We start from the raw sequence: 12,740 nt of genomic DNA, 5'->3' as shown, positions 1-12,740 counted from the left end.
TCACACATGTCCCCTAATGCAAACCTGCAGTGATTCTGCGCCGAGCTTTGCGTCATCTTCCCCATTGTGTAATTCAGAATTTAAATATTTTAAGAATTGTTGTTGAATTAAAGTTCTGGTAAAAGTTTCCTGAAAATGAATTTATCACGAATTAACCCTCGGTTGTCACACCTACTTTTTTGAAAAATGTTGTCACACTGGGTCTATTTGCACCCTGCCAATTTTCAATCAGTTGTTACTTAAAAACTATTTGTCAAATTAAGTCTCAAAATTTCTGAGATAAAGTTTAAACATTGTAGAATATATACCCATCGTTGAAAGTTGACATTTAAAGTGTCATCGTGATTGAACAAAAAATTTGGAGCAACAAGAGTTCCGACAAAAAGTAAATATTGCAGGGTCAGTTTGACCCAGTGTGACAACCGAGGATTAATAAAGTGTGCGTACAAGTCTGTTCTATAAGATTTAGTCATTAGTTTTAAGTTTCATTAGGTTAGGTCTGTCGTTTTGGCGCCACCTATGTGGATGCGTTCTTCAACGTTTGCTGAATAATATAGGGTGAATTAATATATATGGTGTCGTCGAGGAATCGCGTCGTTCTGGCTTTATAACTCTGAAAAATGATTCCTTTTCTCGCTGCAAATTATGGTCGTGTTTAATTTTTATCATCGTCACTAATTAATCTAATTATATGCAATATTTTTCTGTATTTAATTGTCCGATTTTCTGATACGAATTCGTAACCAAGAACGCCCACTTCCATCGCGCAGGTAGCAATACTTTCTGGAAATGCAGTATCTCAAACGCTAGGTACATTCTATTTTCATTCCCCGCTGGTAGTTGCTTCAAAAAAAGCATCACTCTCATGCCAAACTTACTTGTCTGTAGTCTCAAACTTTTTCGCGAGGAAAGAAAGACGCAATATTTTGACACTATCTCGTATGGATGTGCCATGGATTATTTTCAGTTAACAAATACGTGTATCATGGTTATCGACTTTGATCACCTTCTCCGTTCGCTCTATATCTTTCAAACTGAAATCACTGATCGTCGATTATATCACTATTGTTTTTTTCCTTTCTCGGAATAAAATATCATTAAATATTCGTATGAATTTTACTTTTGACTGAATACAAAGTGCTCAAGTATTTATAATTTGTTCCGTCGTGTACACAACGTTTTAAGACGCAGTTGTTTCCGGTTAAATTATTTTTACTCAGGTTAAGCTGATACAATCATCCCCACTACCATTCTTTTGCGTGGGAACCCTCCCGATACAGCGCCCGGCGCTGGAGAATAGGGGACGGGAAGAAACAAAGATAACGCTAACCATTAAGAAATGAAAATGTCGAGACCCGCATTTGTCATCGGACGTTCACGAAAGTGGCACCAATCGATTCCTCGAGTTTTTCCGATTAAAAGGCACCAAATATTTTGTAAATCGGACTATAATTAACGAAATTAGATAAAAAAATAATTGACACAATTTAAAGCTATTTTCGTTAAAAATAGTCCGATTTACATGGATTTTGGTGTCACCTAATCGGGACATTGTCGGGAATCCATTGCTGTCACTTTCATATCGACACGATGAAAAATATAGAATTTGATTTTGTGATTTAAATGCCCGAGCGACACTTAATGCGCCGCAGCATCGGTCGTCGCCGAACGAGACGTCGAGTCGCACGCATGCCTGGGGTCGCTCGAGCGCGATGTTTCATCAATTTTACAGAAAGTCAAGTTCTTTCATTGCATGGCTAAGCAATAGGGCGGAGCGATACTATATAGACGAAAATTTAAATTCGAATTTTCAGTTGGCCTGGGTGCGGGATAGTTGTCTTTTGATTAACCAAACACAACTGTAAACAATTTTTGAAAAAATATTCATGTCTGTGGGTTCCTTCTTCTCCTAAAAATGGTGTTGTAATCATATAATCATATAATCATTTTTAGAAGAAAAAGAAACCTGCTATTTATCCAAATTTTTTCACAGTTGTGTTTGGTTAATCAAAAGACAACTATTCTGCACCCAGGCCAACTGAAAATTCGCATTTAAATTTTCCGCTCCGCCCTAATACGGACGTTACACCAAATTTCATGTAAATTGGCCTATTTTTAACGAAGTTGGCTTTAAACTCTGTAGATTAAGTTCCTACGCAATTACGTTAATTATGCTCCGATTTACACGGGCTTTAGCGTCTTTTAATCAAGAAAATACAAGGAATCAATTGGCGCCACTTTCGCGAAGATCCGATGAGAAATGCGGAACTTGACATTTTCACTTCTTAATGGCTAACGTTATCTTTCTTTATCCCGCTCCCCATTCTCGAGCTTCGAAAGCCATAAAACTCAGTGAAGCGTGAAATCGGAGGTGTGAAAGTCACCTACCACCCCGAATAAAAGAAATTCCCTGAAACCTGAGATTCTCAACTTAATCTCACAGAGAAACTATATAAACACTTTATGCGTCTTTAAAATATGAACAAATTCAGTATCCACAATCAGCTTAATAGATATGATTTCTGATAATGCAAGGAAGTTCTCACTATTCAAAATACAGAATTAATCCCTACTAATAAGTATATAAAAGTGAAACTTTGTCTGTTTCTTTTTTTTTTAATTTACTTATTTTAAGTCGCATGAACTTCTAAGTTGGGTTATTAGCGACTCGGTCCATTAAAATGATTTTCAGATTTGCCTGTTTATTTGTCTTTCTTTCACGCCTAAACGGCTGAACGGATTTCATTGAAATTTTGAATATACATTTCACGCGTCTTAGATTGTATTATAGTCTATAAATAACAAATAAATAAATGAATAAATAATTATTATTATTTAGTTTATCATAGCGTCAGCTAGCATTATATAAATTCAAACGAAAGAAAGAGAACCAACCAGTAATTGATAGTATACCAGTGAATGACCATTAGGCAAAGAAATGTCAATTATAAATTTAAACATTATTATATATTTATAAATGGAGTGTAGTTGCACTTTTAATATCCTATATTGTTAGTTACGCGTATTAAGCAAACATTAACAAGTACAATTCTTATTAAAAGTACGCGGTCATTTACTGGGCTTCTACACTTTTTGCATTTTATATTTGTTTTTTTTTTAATTACAACAAGAATAAATAATTATTTTTATAGAAATTTCAGGAGAAATAAATTTAAATGCAATTTCAACAGCTGTTTTGATGTTATACATAAATATATTCAAGTATTAATCTCAAAGGTCCATAGATTCAACAATTCGGTCATTCGCTGGTTGGTTTGCCCTACTATGTATATATAATATTGAGTTACCTATAATGCTAGTGGCCTAAAAACAGTTCATATATTTTAATAAAATATTATTACTATAATTATTGACGGGAAACCCTTTAGAATATTCTACCATCTGTTTATTTATTTACAGTCGCTTTTTAATTTCTTGTTGCAGGTAAATATCCTGTCACTGATAGAAATACATTCGATGGCTGGCGATTGATGTAAAGGAAAGAAGAACACACTAAGCAGCAACCGAGCTTGTCTTTTGTTCTGTCTTACATTTCGTGTACACGTCTGACTTTTAAACGTGGTCTAACAATAAAACGATAAATAATAAAGCATTGTCAAGCGTTAATCTGACAGTGCCAGCTTGAGCCGGAAAGAGCAGTGTTTTATTCTTATTTTTTTTCGAGTAAAGAAACCATTTCACGAAAACCACTTGAAATCCAGGAGAAAGTATTTTCACCGAGGCACGAATTTTATTCGGTATTTATGGAAAAATTTGCGCAAGCTATGGGCACGAGGAAGGTTCGAAGCTTTATCGGAGATACAGAGGGCAGAAACCTGTTTCCCCTCTCGATCAGAGCCGCATGCAGACCGAGCGTTGCAACACAGAAAACGTTAGGCGATTCACCTTTCGACTTTTTTCTGTGTTGCAACTCGGGCCTGCATGCAGCCCTGCTTGAGAAAGAAAACAGGTTTGTTATATGTATCTGCCTCTCAATCGCAACTTTCAGAGCGCGTTTCATTTCCAAATGTTTCGGTACACTCGCACCACACATGGCGTGGTCGAATTCATTTCATTGTTTTCCATCCACCTTTAGAAAAACATATGTTCTATTCCAAGGAAATCTGGTAACTTTCAGGGGATTGTTATTTCTAACCCCACAGAAAACTTCAAAACAATAAAAAAAATTACGCCAAGTGCATGAAATCAAATAAATCACAAGAAATAGAAGATAATAATAATTATAAAATAAAAAAAGATGTGAAATCAAAATGAGCTGCAAGTGCATAAATTATTTCTATCGAATTAGGAGCTTCTTCAAATCAACTGTTTGTACCTTTCAAGTTTTCAAGCGTTGTCCAAAAAAAACGGTGTTTTTACAATTTTGATTATGCGAACGTATCAACTGGCCCCGGTCTCCCCTACGTGTCACCAAGCAGAATCATATAAAATTTTCTTCGCCCTGAGAAAAAAAATGCGAAGTAGAAGGAGGCCCTTAAAATAAATTTTCCAGCTAAATTTTGATAACAGTTGTCATTCACCATCTAATTCAAGTACCGTTTCAAATAATTACAATTTCGTATCGCATTTCCCATGAGAACAAGTTTTTCTTCAACTTGCTATTCTCTAAAATCACAAAACGGTGGCGTACCGTAAACTGGGGTGACTTTGCCCACTTTTGAACTTCAAATAACTTTTTTAGCGCTCCTAGTGCATTCAATTTTTTTGTTCAAAAATATTATTATACGGTAGATGGTGTATAGATTTAAATAGGCTTTTAAACAAAAATTCTTTACTTAAACGTGCGCTTTTGAAATGCCAAAAAAACATGGTGGGCTAAGTTACCCGCTCAATTGGGGTGTCTTTGCCCACGTGAAATTTTTCATTGAAAACATGCCTAAAACTCATTATTGAGTTATGATTGAGCAACCGTTCTTATTCTAATGGATACATAAGACTAGTATTACCAAAACATATGTTTATAAAAAAAAATTATTTAAAAAAGCCGAAACGTCGTCGCTGAATGTATGTTTGTTTCTTCTTACTATTGACTTCTCCTCCGACGCCGAAATACATGTCTCTGCCCTCCATTTTTTGACGAATAAACCCCTGAACTTATTGTCGAGGGTTTTCCGGGGAATCTTATAAACTTCGGCGGCTTTGAATGACCGACTTCCAAGCTTAACTTTATAAACTCTCGGCATCTCCTACAACAACAAAAAAGAAAACAAATATAAAATATGTGGACCATATAAAATATTTAGCATTGTCTAACAATTTTCTACGAGATTCTAAGGTTTATTTTCTCCCAACAGCACAAAATTCGGAGATCACAAAATTCACTTGGAACAAAAAATTTTATTCGTGTAATTTTTTGCTCTGATTGAATAATCACCATATGATTGAATTCACTATTTTTTTTTTCGTTTGACCTTGGAGAAGTTATTGCTATCGATTACAAAACACCGTATGCTCTAATCACTTCACAATAAAATAAAATAAAGTTTTTCCGAAAACTGGGCCATGTCACCCCAGCGCGGGCAAAGCCGCCCCAGTTTACGGTATGCCTATTATCCACCGGGCCCCTCAATTGTGCGGAATAGATACACGAATTATTTGGCATGTAACAGATAAAGTTTGTTAAGGAGGCGTCTGGAGTGACAGCAGGGAAGGTATTTAAAATTCAGAAGTGGCTGCAAAGAATAAGTACGGGGGCGAGCGGGCGCCCACGAATCCTATTGAACGTGATAAATGAATGATGTTTGAAAGTAATGGCTGTGGTGGCTGGTTCCACTATCCCGGTACCTTTTATACCTTTAGACGCACAGCCTCTTGTCTATCGCTTCTATCAAGACGTGGATTTTCTACAGTGAAGTTCCGTTCTTCGCTTTGGCCTAGCCATAAATGTCCACCGGCCAATGAATGCACAGTCCCAAGATAAATTCGTGCGAAGCTTAGTGGGACTAGGCTTGATCTATGCTTTGCCTGTGCGCGGTGCTCCAGGTCACGGCTTACAAGTTTAAATGCACCAGACTCTTTTCTAACGCTGACCATTGTATAGGCACTGTCGACACCTGGCCTTGTTAGTGTCACGGGACTTTGCATTCTTTACTCGCGTGCATTCGCGTCCTCCAAGACTTTTGGAACTCGAAGAGAGGTCCGGCTACCTGTGCGAGCCTTCTTCCGCGATTTCTCTTAGTAAAATTGAAAAATAAGTATCAGTAAAGTGGACCTACTGCGCAAAAATATTCCCGGGAAGAATGGCCAGGAATTGATAACATCAACTTGAACGTGAAAAAGGAATAACATTCGGGTTGTTGACAGAGATTTTTCATACATCTCTGAGGCATTAAAATCTTTCTCCCATAAATATATGAGAATAGCTTCGGGATTATTCTATACTTTGTATGCGAATGGTGTTTCTCTTATGTTTCTTTTATGATAAGAACCTGGCTTGTGCTGAACTTAAAACTCAATTCCAGCCGCCTCGTGTTTTCAAAGGAAAGACGGAATTCATGCAGATGTTTTAAATTTCTCAAGATATCTTCTAATTATACGCAACGAAGCGAACATTCTCTTCGCAACCGGAATTCGCGCTGCCTCAAAGCAATTATTAAACCAATTTCGAGCATGTAAGGAGCTAAATTAAGAAACCGCTATTTCGCTGCTCGCGGTGTTTCAAATGTTTTAGATTTCTTCGAAGGTTGATTCTGTTCTAGTGATTTGATAGTTATTTAAAATCGTTAGTTTATTAGGTGCCCAAGAAAGTTCGTGCGGTTTTTCTCGCGCGGTCACTTCGACACTTGCTGCACAAATGTTTTACGACTTTCTTATTGCACCTACGCATTTTAGTGGCAGAAATACTTAAGGGGGTATTCTGGTCTGACGGGCAAAAAAAAATCGATTTTTGTTTGCATTTTCTACAGGTACATTATATGGGTAATACGTGTGCAAAGGGATTTTTTCCAATTCGTATTATTTGCAGAGCTACAGGGTGCAGAATAGGTAGGTATATGGCGCGCTCATAACAGCTCGCATAACAGTTTTGTTCCTGCAAATGTATTTCGGCAAAGTTTCGGTGGGCTGTTCTTTCGGGGGGTGGTGGTGGTGGTGGTGGGGGGGGGGGGGGGTGCATTTCTGTGGCTTTTAAAACACAAAAATCGACCATTTGGTTACAAAGAGACCGTTACTCTCCTAGGTCTCATATTTGTTTAAATTGTACGCAAAACTTTAAACGCGTTTTTCTCGAAACCATGTTTTTCGAACCGGTGACCATGATATTTCAAGATCGGCTGGACCAACTCTGTCCAAGTTTTGCATATATTATCAGCACACATGTGGCTATCGTCCCTACCAGAATTGTGATAAAATATTTTGTTTTTAAACTTTCAGAGACCCTTAAAGTTGAAAAATTGTGCGAAAATCGAAAGTTAATTTTCAAACCGCCGCCATTTGCTTCATTTTCAATATTTTTTTATCATTCTGGTAGGAACGATAGCCACAGGCATACAGATAAAGAATCTGTTTTCATTGTTTGTTATAGATCACTAGAACGAGCCCAATCGTGGGCACCGTGACACCATGTTTCTTTTTTCATCATTACTTTAAAGCAGTCAACTGTGTTTGATTTTAATTTTTTTTCTATTGATAAAATTTGTAAAGATAGTTCAAACATCAGTAAACATGCAGCAATAAACTAAATAATAATAAAATTGATGGGTTCTTTGTGAAAAAATTCCGATATAACGCGACGAAAACGCCTCGTCAGACCAGAATAACCCCCTTAAGGTGCATCAGTTTAATAGAAAGAATTCGTCTTTAGCGTATCGTCTTTCGTGCAGAAACTCGCTTCAAAATCTCCATTACGAACGCTGTTATTTACGGGTGTTTGCTCCGTGAGTTCAAAGTTGGAGTAGAAGTTACTCCGGCAGCCAGGAAGGTTTGTATAACATTCGAGAATGATTATATAAGTAAATGTACGTCGCGAAAGTGTTTCCAAAAGATTCAGAACGGGAGATGAAACTCTTGATGATGAACCGCAGTAAGGGCGTCTCAGTACCGTCAATGATGTTGACTTGCGGGACACCATTGACACAGGTCGAAAGGCGACGTGCAAAACACCAGCAATAAGATTTCATATTAACGAAAAAATAGTCCGTACCCATTTACACAAAATGCGAAAGGCGTACAGAGTTGGAAAGTGGATGCAACAACGACCAGAAGCAAGTAGGGTAAACTCGGGTAAGTCCGTCATAGTTTTAGAATTTCATACAAACATATAATAGGTTAGCAGAAATTTACTAAGTATATTTAATTGAAAATATGCAAAATTAAATTTTCACGCATACTCTGGTTACTCTGTGATAGCTCTGGTAACTCCGTGATAGTCCTCGCTGGCCCTATATATGTTCACCAGCTATTTGTTTATATTATTATATATTATTTTACATTACTTTACATTATTTTACGTTATTTCACATTATTCTATATTATTTCATATTATTTCACATTATTTCACATTATTTCATACTATTTCATACTATTTCATACTATTTCATACTATTTCATACTATTTCATATTATTTCATACTATTTCATACTATTTCATACTATTTCATATTATTTCATACTATTTCATACTATTTCATACTATTGCATATTATTTCAGATTATTTCAGATTATTTCAGATTATTTCAGATTATTTCACACTATTTCACATTATTTCACATTATTTCACACTATTTCACACTATGTCATACTATTTCATACTATTTCATACTATTTCATACTATTTCATACTATTTCATAGTATTTCATAGTATTTCATAGTATTTCATACTATTTCATAGTATTTCATACTATTTCATACTATTTCATACTATTTCATACTATTTCATACTATTTCATACTATTTCATACTATTTCATACTATTTCATACTATTTCATTCTATTTCATACTATTTCATACTATTTCATAGTATTTCATAGTATTTCACACTATTTCACACTATTTCATATTATTTCATATTATTGTTATTTTGTGTATAATCAATCGTTTCATGATCGTTAGATGTCTGAGACGTAAGGTAACATTGTTTCTGCTATTGACCATCAAAATTTCTCAAACAGCGCAATCAGAAACGCAGTCTCAGGCACGCGAAAAATAAGAATTTAGTCACTTTTCATAAGCAAAAATAACACTGATGCCTTATTGTATGATAATTTCAAGAGTAAGACTTGTTAAAGCGTCATTTCACCGTCACTTCAAAGTTATACTTGCCTGCATTAAGGGAAAGGGGGAGGGCTGTTTTGTTGAATAGCATCGACGAATGACGCACTGGGTACTTTTCATGGTGCACGACTGCTGCACGGTCGCTGCTTCCGAAGAAAGAGAACGGACGTGCGGATATGGCAGGCCCGTCTACCGACAGATGTTTTTTGGGGGGGTGGAGGCACCGTGGTTGGCCACCACCATCGCCACCATGGTGTATCCTTTCCGAAAGGTTTCCCTTGTTGCCAGATCTCAGGCCCTTTCCTTTGTTCGTGACTCGGCCGAAAAGGCGCGGCCGATCCTTCGGAAACGAAGCTCGTTAAACTGTTCCCGTCTTCCCTTTCCTTTCGACGCGTAATCATTATTGCGGTTTTTGTTCTGACTCGGCATACTAAGTAGTTTTAAGTGGCGTAAGTCCAGCGACGCTTCGACTTTCGGTGTCACCTAAATAATAATGATTTTGGGCGATGAAAAAGATTTTGTTTATAATTTTCACCTCGAATAGTAACGATTGGATAAAGAAACTGTAAATAGAAAAAAAATGTGTGTCCTGACGAGCTTTACAACACTATATTTTTTTAAAATTCAGTTTAACAACATTTAGTTCCCCAATCTTTCTTAGCATTTGGACAATAATTTTTTCGATTTTCGAGCGCTGGTTCCCTTATTGCAGCCGACCCTTCGATTATAGAAAGCCTTAAACTTTTTTTTTGAACAATTTCTTTCAATCTTCTACACTAATTCCCAATCTTGCTGATTTGTGAGCTGCGAATTGATATTATTTTTCTGTCTGTTAGTATTTCGGTGACTGTAGTTTCTGAGTGGACTTCGTGCTATCCCACAGCTGCTTCCAAATCACTAAGTGCCAGAGAATGTTTAGGGATATTATTAAAATTTTACCTAAACTCCTCAATTTCAACTTTTCCTACTTTTCTACTCTTTTTGTGTTCACTGTAGTTTTGAGTAAGTTGAGGGATAAAACGACAGGGTTTTCTTTTATTAACCACAGCATATAGTATATTATATCAAGGAGTGATCTGATCTCTTCGAACATTCGGTTAATTGGTGTTAATCAACGTTCTGGTAATCAAAATTTTCGTTAATCGTGGTTTGTTTATTACTGATGTTTACTTAGTTTCATTTCTTTCGAAATCTTTCGATACCTTTCGAAAATTACACCTGTGTGAAGCGAAGCCACGTGAAATCAACAAGGGGGAATTATTTTTTAGATTTTGGTGCTGAAGCTGTTTGAAGCAGCGAACTTGTATGATAGAAAATCTCGTTCTAGTTGTATGAATTTGTCTGAATTACTTAGAAACTGGGGTCTAATGAAACTGTTGAAAATTTAAATTAATTACGAAGCAACAAAAAATTATATTATACGACAATTGTCTAAAATCTGTCTACGCTGTGCACAGTGAGAATTGAGAAATACAAATCTGTGCGAGCTTATGCTCGACTCGTTGCTGATGCTCGATAGGTCATAGAATCTGTTTCCACGTGCTACGTTTGCTAGGTAAATCCGTGTGGTGTAACTAGGCAAGTGAGGAGGAGGGAAGGAAGAAGGAAAGCGTACAGGAAATTGGAAATGCAAACGTTGCGAGGAACCAACAACACGTGCAGGGAAATTGATATTCTTCCATTCGCCGTACCTAGCTGTTCGCGCTTCTTCTTTTTTTCTCTTTCGCTCTTCGCCGTCGTCCCCCATGGAGGATCTAAAGCGACGCCGATCTGCCCTGGCGACGCTGCCGGAAGTGAGATTTTCTTTGCCACTTCCTCTCGCCAGCAGGCCCAAAATGGCTCCGGTTATTGGCATGACTAATTTAATTACACCCACTGGTAGGCTCCACCAGACCAGAATGTTCTAATCATAGTATGCAACATTCGTTCCACTAGGGACAGACCAGTCGAAAACTTGTTCCCTTTTTCCTTTGCGGTGGCTGAGCCGTATGGTCTTGCTCAGTTTACTCGCGACGGCCAAGTTTATAGGTTCCGCACTAATATGATAAAAAAAAAGTATCTTCGTAGGTACTCGTAGTTTCGCGTAAATATACATAGAACAATTGCTAACTTTTTGAGGTTTCGGCTTTGGGTTAATTGGGGATAATGGAGAGAAATCATTGCGGAACTTTATGTTTAAGACTTCTTGAACTTTTCGGTGTACCTGAGTTTATATGGTTTTTCCTTGAAATTATCGATTTATTTACCAGAGCAGCGTTTTTTAACCTTTTTGCCGTGTGACCCAGCATATTTGTTTGTAATGGCACCGCGACTCAGATGTTTATAATATAAATATTTGAAGAACCTAGTAGACTGGACTCACTGTATATTATATAAATAAATAAAATTATACATATATAATTATTATTAAATATTATATATAGTACAGTATATATACAGTATATATACTATATATAATAATAATTCAGTATACTCTGTTTTTGCAAGTTTATCGAAAAATGCTGTAATTTTAAAGAGAATTGGTGAAACTAAATTTTTCATCTATTCGTTTTGACGTGGAATAGCTCATGTTGGAGTTATTTTTAAATATATGTATATATATATATATATATATATATATATATATATATATATATATTAGTTTCACCGATTCTGTTAAAAATTACAGCATTTTTCGATAACCTATATATATATATCAAAAATTATGAAAATGCAGGTCTGGGTTATATATATATATATCCCAGTTATATATATATATATATATATATATATATATATATATATATAAGTTATATATATATATAACCCAGACCTGCATTTTCATAATTTTTAATCCTCCATACAGATTCCAATAAAGTTTTAATAATATTGATTCTATCGTACCACTTCCCCAGTTCGTTTTTGCCAATAATTTTATATCGCATAAATGCATACCCGAAATGTGTACGTATGTAATTCGTTTTTTTTTTTTAATTTCTGCCACCTTACCTGCGCCAAACCGTTAATTAACCCCCGGACAACGAATGTATTGTCAATCACCTACATGGCGGATGCATGGTCCATTTTAAGTCATAAGGTAGTTTCGTTGGTACACATTCTAGAATAAGCTTTTATATTAGATTTCGATTTTTCTTTCATCTTAAATTCAATTTCTCTTACGAGAATGCTGCTAGTAACTAATAAGTAATATAACTAGCTTGATGCACATACTTGTAGACTAGCACTTGTCGATTAATTCGAACTGTGTTTTGACCCGTCGCGCAAGAGTTATCGATTCCCGTCGCGTGATGCACTGTGTATATGTACACGTATACCTACGTAGTTTTTCGTCGCGCGGCGCGGCGGGCCAAAGCGGGGGCCGAACGATAAGCTCACAGTTTGCAAAGCGTTCTCTTTCCTCTCGTCAGGTTGTAAAAGATGATTGCTTCGATAAAAACAACCGCTCTTCCAGTCTATTTGTCTTCAGTCGGGGACATCAGTGATACGATTTCTTTGGTCGATTTCCG

General features: G+C 36.3%; 1 long non-coding RNA gene across 1 annotated transcript in view; it reads left to right on the top strand.

Annotated features, from left to right (window-relative positions):
• Positions 1 to 3,649, top strand: part of LOC143368598 (uncharacterized) — a 48,315-nt gene extending 44,666 nt beyond the window's left edge. The window contains exon 3 of the long non-coding RNA XR_013085261.1: positions 3,445 to 3,649. This is a non-coding gene — a long non-coding RNA (uncharacterized LOC143368598). The remainder of the gene's footprint in view (positions 1 to 3,444) is intronic.
• The last annotated feature ends 9,091 nt before the right edge of the window (positions 3,650 to 12,740 follow it).

This window comes from Andrena cerasifolii, chromosome 1 (genome assembly GCF_050908995.1).
Source record: "Andrena cerasifolii isolate SP2316 chromosome 1, iyAndCera1_principal, whole genome shotgun sequence".
NCBI lineage: Eukaryota > Metazoa > Arthropoda > Insecta > Hymenoptera > Andrenidae > Andrena > Andrena cerasifolii.
This window is presented reverse-complemented; position numbering and strand designations above follow the sequence as displayed.